This window comes from Cydia fagiglandana, chromosome 7, assembly GCF_963556715.1.
Source record: "Cydia fagiglandana chromosome 7, ilCydFagi1.1, whole genome shotgun sequence".
NCBI lineage: Eukaryota > Metazoa > Arthropoda > Insecta > Lepidoptera > Tortricidae > Cydia > Cydia fagiglandana.
In genome coordinates, this window is record NC_085938.1 from 10,231,480 (window position 1) to 10,243,148 (window position 11,669).

The window sequence follows — 11,669 nt, forward strand, 5'->3', positions numbered from 1 at the left end:
ATATTTGCGTCACTTTCATGTTCGAAACTATCTTTGTCTGCTTTTCTTTTCCTAAAATATTCGGCCACTTTGAAAATGACAGCTTTAACATCTCGAGATAAAGCACGACCCATCTTTGGATATTCTATCTCATGTGCGTCTGACATAGACAGCCCGCAACAGATAACACTACACGCCGCCACGAGCGACGACGGCGGAATGACAGAGCGCAGTGGCTGCTCTGCCCCCCCGTCTCGCCGCTTGCATACCTAAGGAGCGGCACAGCGGTTGTGGTCAAGCTATACCTACTTATATTATAGTCATATAAAATTAAAAACGCCTGTGGATGTCTTTTACAGTTTACTTTAGCAGTGACTCGCTGTTTCTTTTGATGCAATTTTTATTTATTTTATGAATGGGCTTTTTTTAATATGTACCTACAGCAAAATAAAGTAGGTAAGGTATTCGGGTCATTCCATGTGATTTCAACAAATTTGAATTAAAAAGTGTGCCGCATGATTTTTGATTTGCATAAAAAAAATTGAGGATATATTTCATGGTGGCAGAAGTGCTGAACCACCACCAGTTTTTTTTTTATCTTTTAATTTCCAAGTTTTGCCCATTCGAAGTTAGCAGTGGGGTCAAATTCTTGCTTGTACAAAATCAGACCTAACTTTTTTTCTATAAAAGGTAACGAAATAATTATTACTTTTTTTGATTAGGTAAGAAATGTGGATATTATACTGTATGACAAAATTTATCTGAATTAACTACAAAAAAAATGGTGACCACCCGAAGTGTACACCTAATTGGTCAATTATTGCAATTTTAAAATGGTTCTTGTGCCAACCCTGGTGCATATCAAATATTACTTTTTTCTGAAATATAATGTACTTGCCGTGTTCATCTTGTAAAATTAATATAATTGTGTTAGATAAATTACTTCTAATAGAAAAATATAAGTGAAAATTGAGAAATTCGAAAAATGCTCGTGTTTGACTCTAAAAAAATCCATGTGGAAGAGAAAATAAAAATTTGATTGTAGTCAGAAAATATAGCTGATAATTTCGTTAATTAGATTTAGAAAAAAAAGTTTTGTTATTTTGCCTATTTTTTGAAATATGATTTTTTTAACATGCTACTTTTTACAACTAGCGATACAAAATGTTTCATGTTATAAATTATTAAACAACTGTACCGCTATTCGGAACCTAATAATAATATTGAGAATGGCAACCCTGTTGTCGGTCGTATTGTCCTTTTCTAGCATATACGTCCCTCTCTCTCCCACACTCCCACCACACAGCAGTTTGCTTTTTGGCGGTTGTCGCAAAAACAAATTTCCAACTCATTGGCTTGCTGTTTTTCCATCTGGAAGGTCGTGAAGCTAAACTGCTGGTGAGTTTTTGAATTGTACCCCAGTTTAGCTGACTATATTGAAAAACAGTTTCTAACGGCTTTTGCCGTTCGAAATAAATATTTAAATTTAGTGTCCGTTAAACTATCTAGCAAATAAAAACGATCCGGAATAGTAATGTGTAAGTTTTCAAAGGCTGCCTGCGCGCACCGTGGCTATGCAGTGGCGGTACTTCCATACAAGCCCAAAAGCCGGGCTTGCCTTAACGAAATTACGTAGTGATAAGATCAATATAGATTATTTCTAAACCGCGCGCCAAATGAACCCGTATTATTAAATTCAAGCAACAGCGCGCGGACCGCGGCGCCAGCGTGTTGCAAATTTTTGCCGCTGTGGCGCCTCGTCCGCGCGAAAGAAATCAGGCGTAGAATGTTCTAGCTATCCTGCTCGCACTCGTTGGCTTGCAACCGGACTTGCTTTTTCGTCCCGCTCTAGGCCCTCTTAGCCTACAAACCGCCATAAAACGATGTAACTATTTGTTGGCATTTATATGGCGATTTAAGCCTGGCTTTTGGTGTGAAGTTTGCTGCATAAGTTCGCACGGGCACGCGTTTACTTCAAGTGTATTATTATTTAGTAGAGTCGGAAGTAACGAAAGCTCAATTTATTTAAGTGAATTTGAATTAAGTAGTGAATGTGGATTTGTTTGTTTGTTGTGACGTTTATAAGTGTTAACAATTGATGAAGTTGTTCCTTGTGACGGTATGAGATGCGTCCACGTATTACTCAACGAAGGCAAGGTAAAATCGTTAAACTTTGTAGAAAAACGGGATATCATGTCAGCGCCAAAACCAACACCAGACTTGTGTATTCTCAGGAAAGTCAGTCGCATTGAGAGAAAATTTTGTACAGCCGTTTATAAAACACAAGGATTGTTGGTTTACTCCAATTAAGGCGTAATTAGAGTAACAGAGAAAGAAGGTACGCCCTCTGATATGTTTGTAAAATTATATCTAGTAGTTACAGTAGTACCTAGTATGCCTAGCTCGCCGCGATACTTACGCTAGCAAATCCATTCATTCTTCATTTGTTTGAGTTCAAAGTGAGAGTGGACATTTATTACGAAAACATATCTTTCGGCTTGCCTTACTCCGAAACCGTAGGCACGCCGCTGTGGCTATGCTAATGAAAATACTAAAACACATAATGGTAGAAAACACATCGAGATGGTAAAGCGTGCACTTGTCACCATTAAAATTTAATTAATATTATACCTACATTAAGTCTCTTCTGAGTCTTATTACTTATTACTTTAAATCTTTGTGTGTCTATAATAACTGTTGAAATTAGGTATAACACTTAAATGGTGATGTGTGGAGGCATACCCTTCAGTTTTCAAGTGATTTGTGTTTTCGAATACGAAAGGATCGGATAGTTAATACGTGTTACGTAGAACCTACGTATTAAGGTAGAAGCTTATAGACGTGTAGGGTTTATCTGTCCAAGTATCTATCAGCAACTTGTCGGTTTATCCCGTTCCGGGATAAATATAATATTGCAAAATGAATTTTTTGGTAATAAACTTGCTGATAAATAATGTATACCCGCTTAGGAGTCGACGAAGCCCCGCTTCGCGGGGCTTCTATTTCCGCTCTGAGGGACACCAGGTAACGAACAAACCTACATCGCAAGAATTGCATTTATTTTTGTGGAAAGTGAGTACTTCGGCAGTACGTAAACTTAAGTCTGACTAGATAAAGAGAGATATTAGCATGGCTCTGCGCAAGAATGACATGGAAATCCTTAAGTTGTTTAGATTGATTCATTGACGAAGACGCATGGTTTGCTTCATAATTTCAAATTATATTCGCTAACTGTAGAGTTAAAGTTTAGTTATGGCAAATCTCGTCACCGTGAATGACACTTTCTAAAAGTGCCTATTAAAGTAAATCCTTTCCCCTTGTCGAGCGAAGAACTCGCAACTACTTAAGGGAATATTACCCATAAACATAAACTTCATTTGAATGATATTCTTAAGCTATGTCTGTTATGGTTCCACCTGCGTAAGGTGTGCCTAAGAGAATCTTTTATTCAGTCACAAACTAACGTCAAGTTATTTGTGATGAAACCAATATGTTGTGTACCTATTTAAGCCTGCGCAAGGCTGCCATGTTTCCACCTGCGTAAGGTGTGCCAAAGAATCTTTGATTCATTCACAAACTGATGTCAAGTCACTGATGATGATATTACAACCTATATATAAGCCTGCGCAAGGCATGTCAGAAATTAAATGATATGGTCATAACACAGGCGAGCGAGTAGGCCACAATCATAAAAATATAACAAAGATGAATATGTAAATACCTCCTTTTGGACAAAGGACAAGTGAAAAGGAAAATAATGTTCTGGGTAAAAATCAGTCGAAATAGGCTTCGTTATTCGAGGTTTCATTATTGTTTACCAATCTATTTTAAGGGTCCCGGACACCCTATTGGCTAAACTCAAAATTGGAATAATTAACATTTCTAAAATTATAATATAATAGATATGAAATAACCTAAGATTCCAGGCCTATCTCGACTCATTTTTATTTTAAAGATGAAAAAATCTTTGCACCCTAATATAAAATTGTGGTCTAGAGACGCTAAGCCTCATAACGTTGGTGGCATAGATAATACTAAGAGATTTAGTCACCTAAATTCGACCATAAGCCCAGACAGAATATTGATATTTAGAATAAGGTGTGGTCAATCCTCCAAGGTCCAGATAATCTGTGGACTCTAATTAAATCAGGCTCACTTAAGCTCACGACACAACATAGCTTACGGTTCAATTCTGAAATAAGCTATGTTTAATATCACTCATGGTGTGAAAATAAAATTACAAGAACACAAACAGCCTGCTCAAGGTGTACAAAGGGTTCCGTTTAGCGGCCCTATGAATATCTAAAAACCTTTGAAGTCTATGCCTGCTATGACAGACTAGAAATTAATATAAATTATATTTGCCTCGAGAGCACTAGTCTTTCAGTTAACATTTTTACGAGTACCTACCTGTGTAGGTACACGACATAACCAAGGTTAGGTACCTATTTAATTATTATATCCCTGACTGGCATGGTATATAGGAAAATTGTCCTGCACAAGCATGTTGGAAATAAAAATATACAAAACTGACCTAACGGGGCGTTTATGAATGATTTATTTTACATCCTTATGTCTGCCTTGTGAACCTTGAGGATTCGAACCACCTTGATCGTAAGTGCTCCTATGCACAGATTAAGTTTATTTTAAACTACCCATGCACTAATCTCAAAGGCACGTGCTTCTATGCACGGACCAAATATTGTTATCACTTAATTCACTTATCATTATTCGTCATAGTTTGATACTATACGTTTAACAAATGTACCCACCGTGGAATGTAAGGTACCCAGTCATAAGGTTTTTAATAAACAGTGACTTAATGGTTTGCACGAACGATTCTAGTATAACTTCTGGGCGACACGTCTAGGGCATGACCCTCTAGTTCTCAATTTATACAAAATTATAGCATTGCGATACTGTTTGCTTTGCACAATGTGAAACAGCAGCAAGCCTTGCGAAAAGGCGAAGCTATTTTGAAAGGCGAGTACTTTTCAAAAATACATTGTAATATATATAAATATGTTTTTGTCGTGGAACAAGTACACCCAAACAAATGCAGTCATTTATTATAATATGTTGGCAAAACTCTGCAAAAGAGTTATATAGTCTGTCTGTACAGTGTAACTTGAAGGCATCAATGCACATGAATCTCTTGAAACATGGTGGATCAATTAATTTACACCCCGTTTGTGTCTTGCTCCTATTACCAAATCCACAAGTTAAGGACCTCAACCTATATATAGGTACCCTTCTTGCTCGAGACCTGTAAAAAATGTACACAATAATTTCATGCAGTCAAGTGTCGGAAAACTAGATCCACACACTTAGCGATATCGTGAATATATATCCATGAACTCTGTATATTGCCTCCCAGTAGGCGGGATGTTATTAGACTAACCTATATAGTAGGTAGTAGGCCAGAGATATAGTATACAAAAGTACACTGGCCCAAATTAAGTAATATTATATTTCAGAATATAAAATAATTTACAATCTTGCTATTATTGAAATATAAACAAGTAACAATTATCCTTAGTTCATAAGGAGGATAAGTATACCTAAATATCTAATAGATTCGACAAAGCGTTGATTCTAGCATTGGATAAAATAGGTCCCTCTTAAAGGGCCTCTGCGCTGTTGGCTTTGGGGCCACAGGCGCCCGGCAAATGGTCGGGAACCCCCTGGTTTCCCACAGCAAATAATGTAAAATCACGAAATAAGTACATAAATTTGTATTTCGGTTAAAAGCACCTATGCGATGAGCTAGGGTTTCGAATTAAGTATCTGATTCCTTATAATTTACACACTGAATATTCAGAATTAAGCAATGTCTATGAATAGTTTACAGAAATTAAGCCACTTTAGCGGTCAGAACCAATAAAGTTTTAAGGCTTATGTCTACCAGTAGGCACCAGATAAAGTAAACCACTAAGAAACTACTCTTACTACATATATACAAATTATTGAGTAAAATTAAGGTTATGATAGCTAAACATGAATTTAATTAGAATGACTCTGCAAATATTATTGATAAAGTTCTGTGGCAATTCTACACAAGAACACCACAAAGCGTCATAACTAGTGCCACAGCGCAGTGAACAATGAGTGTTGTGGCTTAAGTTCTCGTTAGTAAAGCATATAAAAGAGTTAAATGCATTTTATAGCTATAACTATAACCTATAACCAAGTATATGGCTTACAGTCATTAAATAAATTTAGTGATTCCCTATGACATTTGAATAAGTACCTAATTTTATTAACTCTGTTTGTGGTGATAGTGATATAACGAATAATTAAAATATTCGTCTACCTAATCCCGAGGGATTCTGGAAATAAGAAAGGTCCTGTCCTTGTTATAGTCCTGCAACTGCTTACTTTACTATTATAGATAATTATTATCAAATTTGATAATAATTGCGACTTATAAATAAAAACTACTCTAGTACTTTATTATTTTTATCTTTTCATACTTGAATTACATTACTCCTTATAACAGATGTTGTATGCTCTTTGAAGAGTAGACTGACTTATCACATCTTCTTTTACCTAGTTTTCACATACCTACATTTAAGTAATTATGTATAGCACCCTTGTGGTGACTCACTTATTCTTTTTGAACATTTATAAGTACATTAAGTACGTATATAAAATGTTAAGGTAGTATCATAATATAATGGAATATCAAATTGTATGCTTTACTAAATACCTCTCTCCTCACAGGTGTTAAAATAAAGGGTGTACTGCATAATTAATTAAACACTCAAAATATAATAATATTACATATACATAATAAGTACATGTATAATCACATTGGCTTGGCGTCTTCCCACCACCAGGCGATAACAAACACGTCTCAATATTATTATTAGGTTCCGAATAGCGGTACAGTTGTTTAATGACAGCGTTTTACACAAAAATAAAACGCTAATTAAATAACTTACCCTATTCGGAACCTAAAGTTTTAATCCTGCCTGGTGTAAATATGTATAATTTTGAGACAATGAGTTGGAAATTTGTTTTTGCGACAACCGCCAAAAAGCAAACTGCTGCGTGGTGGGAGTGTGGGAGAGAGAGGGACGTATATGCTAGAAAAGGACAATACGACCGACAACAGGGTTGCCATTCTCAATATTATTATTAGGTTCCGAATAGGGTAAGTTATTTAATTAGCGTTTTATTTTTGTGTAAAACGCTGTCAATAAAAATGGGACGGTAATTGGTCACACAGATATTATTTACGTTTTTTATGTTCAAATATTTTTTTTGACATGGCAATAATTTCATTTAATTTGTAAATTTAATGAGGGTAGAAATTCGACAATGCACTGTTACCTGACAAGGATTGTGAATCACTTGCGAATGTTTCTTAATTTAGCCGTGTAGTGAATAACCGACGCCTCCTGACTTGTTAACAAGCTTTATTTGCATGTTACATGGCTAAATTACGAACATAAGTAAACGGCCCAATAATCCTTATCGAAGTTCTATAGGAAATCGTATTTATCTAGGAGATAATGAAGTGGTGCAAACTCTTTGTAGTAAGTGCTTGTGTTATTAATAGTTGACTGTTCAAATTCATGGGATCAAGTTCTTTTTCGTCTCAAAATCAGATGTCGAAGAAGCTGAGGTATGTCTATCAGAGCGATTTAAAAATATAAGGACCATAAAAAATACACGTTCTTATCATAGCCTCGTTCCCATTTCTCAAAATGAATTAAAAGTGCGACGTTATTCAACTTCAGAAAATTTTGAAGTAGCAAAGGTTTGCAAATGATTTTTTTTGTATAAATATATAAAGTAAATTTCAATCGTCTGGATTTTATTTATATTTTTCCATCGAATTCATTCATATTTATAAGTTTAAGGTCATATGTATTTTAATCTGCATAAATACAACAAGAGCGAAAATGTATGAGACGAGCAGTTTAAAAAATCATATTTCAAAAAATAGGCAAAATAACAAAACTTTTTTTTCTAAATCTATTTAACGAAGATATCAGCTATATTTGCTGACTAAAATCAAATTTTTATTTTATCTTCCACATGGATTTTTTTAGAGTCAAACACGAGCATTTTTCGAATTTCTCAATTTTCACTTATATTTTTCTATTAGAAGTCATTGATCTAACACAATTATATTAATTTTACAAGATGAACACGGCAAGTACTTTATATTTCAGAAAAAAGTAATATTTGATATGCACCAGGGTTGGCACAAGAACCAATTTAAAATTGCAATAATTGACCAATTAGGTATACACTTCGGGTGGTCACCATTTTTTTTGTAGTTAATTCAGATAAATTTTGTCATACAGTATAATATCCACATTTCTTACCTAATCAAAAAAAGTAATAATTATTTCGTTACCTTTTATAGAAAAAAAGTTAGGTCTGATTTTGTACAAGCAGGAATTTAACCCCACTGTTAACTTCGAATGGGCAAAACTTGGAAATTAAAAGATAAAAAAAAAAACTGGTGGTGGTTCAGCACTTCTGCCACCATGAAGTATATCCTCAATTTTTTTTATTCAAATCAAAAATCATACGGCACACTCGATTTGTTGAAATCACCTGGAATGACCCATATTCAGGAAGTAATGGTAACATTCCAGTTCTAACCGCAGCTGCACTACCCGTACTGAACGCGTCGCTGTCCTTGTCAATTTCCATAGTAAAATGAACAGTATTGCAGCTGTCGTTGGAAATGGACTGTCACCTTAATGTGACTGATTGTGTAGGATGACTATGATTACGATTCAGTTTACATATTATTGTTTTTAATTCGACAAGAAAGCAAAGGACCAATAGAGTAGGTATTCACGGCAACATGTCTTCGAGTATTATTGTGAGAGCCCGCATTAAGCGATCATGTCTGGCTTATTATACTCGCTAACTACAGCCAATTATTCATTTATGACTAATAAATAACAATAAGTATAAATAGACATTACGATGAAGTTAATCGTGTTTTAGTTTTAATTTCCCAACGAGTGAAAGGCAAGGCCGAGACAACAATGGCGGAGCGGAGCCGGAAAGACGATCCATTCACGGGGCTTTGTTGCCGAGATCCTTCTTACTGACTGGCTTGCTTCAAATAGGGTGCAAGTACACTCAGCTTCAATTGATCTTCAACGGCCATGATATAAGTTAGTGATAAGAAAATCTTGCATAAAATTTTGGATTGTACCATCATCATCAATGAATTCGTCCATTACAATAGAATGTTAACCGTACGAGCTTTTGCTCCAATCCAAGCATAGCCTCCCCACCTTCCCCTACCTCTACAGAGTTTTGACCACGTCAAGTTTTCACGAATTTTCAGGCACTTATAAACCTACCTATAAGTGCAGAAAATCCAAAGTGAACATAATTTCTAGTAATTCTACCCCTAATTTAATTCGACGACTTTTAATAATTATGAAAACCATCAATACATGAACGAAATCAACATCGCAGGTTTCGTCGTATGTTGCACAGTTTTAAAAGTCAAAGATTGAGATTGTTTTTGCCAGGCAAATAGTTTGTGGCGGTATTTGGGCATACTTACTCGTACCTATGTGTAAAAAGGATTCAAATCAAGGTGCATATAGGTCAGGCGAGCAATGAAAAGATACCTAGAAAAAAAAACAAATAATAATCGATCTCAGCACGTAACTTGCTTTTTGCGCTTGATGAATCTAATAAAACACTGTGCATTACGTCTTGCTTTGGAGGGCTACAAGAACAATTCTGAATTGCAACAGTTGATTCGGCTAAAGAAATAACTGTTCAGTGCACCAGAACACAAAAAGGTTGCATTGATCATCTTCAGAAGCGTTGTTTCAAATAAAACTATGTCCCTGGTCACGGGTCGAATGTTTCGAACAGACGGCAAGTGCACGTCGACAGTAAGGAATGAATTCCGTACAATTTATTCTTTATTCAGGCAAAGACCAAGTATAATAGCTACGGCCAAGAAACTTATACTGTTAATACATGTGTAGTCAGTATCATAAAATTAGTACACTTGTATAACACGTATAACACACATTATACACTTTTCAAACTAAACATAGTAAGTTACATAGAGATAAAAAAAAATCTGATACTTATTTAGTAACATAATAGTTTAAAAAAATTCTGATAATACTACGTTGTGGGGACGGCCAGTGGCCACTTGTCTGCGAATATGTGTGCGTTTTGGACTGTAGCTATGAAGTTATTTAGTAATGACTTCATCTTTAGTTTCTCTTTATTACCTACTATGATTGCTGGATCTCAGTGTCTTCATCAAATTAAAGTAAAATTGGATGTAATATAACAACTATCGGGCTCGTACGTTTCGAAAGTGATGGTATGCACAAGTTCAGAGAGCATTTATTATACACGTATCAATGTACCGCTAACGAAAATGCCAGACGCGTGCATGAGACGATGTTACAAGTTATATAAATACATGGACATATAATAATTACATGATCAAGACGATACAAAATTGCCGGGTGTCAAATAGTACTGAAACTAAATAAAAGTATAATGCCTCAAGGGCCTATCTTAGATTTAAGCTAGTTATTAATTTCTTTTAGTAATACCACTGTATATATCTTGTTTATAAATAAATGATTTTATTTCAATGAAATTGCATCGTGGAAAAGGAACCCCAATAGCAAATAAATCATAAACGGCGTGAAACAGAAGCGTAACTTCAACAATGGTAAAGAGGTCGCCCTACATTTTCCAATGGCTGCCGCTACCACTAGTGCGACTTTAATCACCTACAAATCTACAATCCTCTACTCGGAGAACTAAGTTTCCGTGCCTGCTCAAACTTATAAGGACGCTTTAAAGTTATGGCGGTGAATCGGCAAACAAAGGGAGCCGGGACACACACGCGCACATTCGAGGATATTTAATAGTTCTATTGCGAAAGTTTCGAGCGATAAGAGACGTATTGGTATTGTAGATAACTGATAATGTCGAACTACTATGTAGGTAGAGTCAAAAGAGCCTAAACTAAATTTAAATAAATGTAGTAATACAAAATTCCACCCCCTTAAGGGATGGTTACTGGGATAAAAAATATCCTATGTCCTTCCTCGGGACTCAATCTCTATACCAAATTTCAACTAAATCGGTTCAGCGGTTTAAGCGTGAAGAGTTATCAGACAGAGAGACAGGCTGCCTTTTATAATATAGTATGGATGTAAAAAATAGGTACTTTTAAATAACGATCTCAAATTAAATTGAAGAATCTCTGTCTGCATTTCTTAAGCAGGGCAATAACGTTTATATAAAACATATACTTACTTAGTTACAGATCCATGTTCTGTGAAGGCCGGGTATTGTAGACTGGCCGCCTTGCCAGGCCGCCGCGGCGCCGCCTCTGTAAATAACCAAATTCAACTTTTTCAACACGTTCTGATTTTGACCATTCAACATTGGAATGTATTGATTGGCCATAAATTTTCGTTTGCAGGAACAGGTTTTATGTAGGCCTTTTTACATGCATTGTTTGGCGCATGTTTTAAGGGTTCCTCAGTCAAAAACCGTGTGCAAAACCTGGCGGACCATGCCAGATTTAGAATTGTAGACCCAGTTTCCGCAAATGCGATGAAGTTATTATGTGCCATGATACTAATAGGTATGGCGACTTTTGTACTTTATCATAATACCTTACCGACATCAAATATAATATAAATTTCACTCGA

The 11,669-nt window shown here is 35.6% G+C and overlaps 1 protein-coding gene across 2 annotated transcripts in view; it reads right to left on the reverse strand.

Moving 5' to 3' along the window:
- The window catches only part of LOC134665859 (uncharacterized), a 64,166-nt gene extending 52,822 nt beyond the window's left edge, over positions 1-11,344 (reverse strand). For both annotated transcript variants that reach the window (XR_010098425.1, XM_063522892.1), the window contains exon 1: positions 11,269-11,344. The gene's annotated coding sequence lies outside the window, so the exon portion shown is untranslated. The remainder of the gene's footprint in view (positions 1-11,268) is intronic.
- Positions 11,345-11,669: the final 325 nt, after the last annotated feature.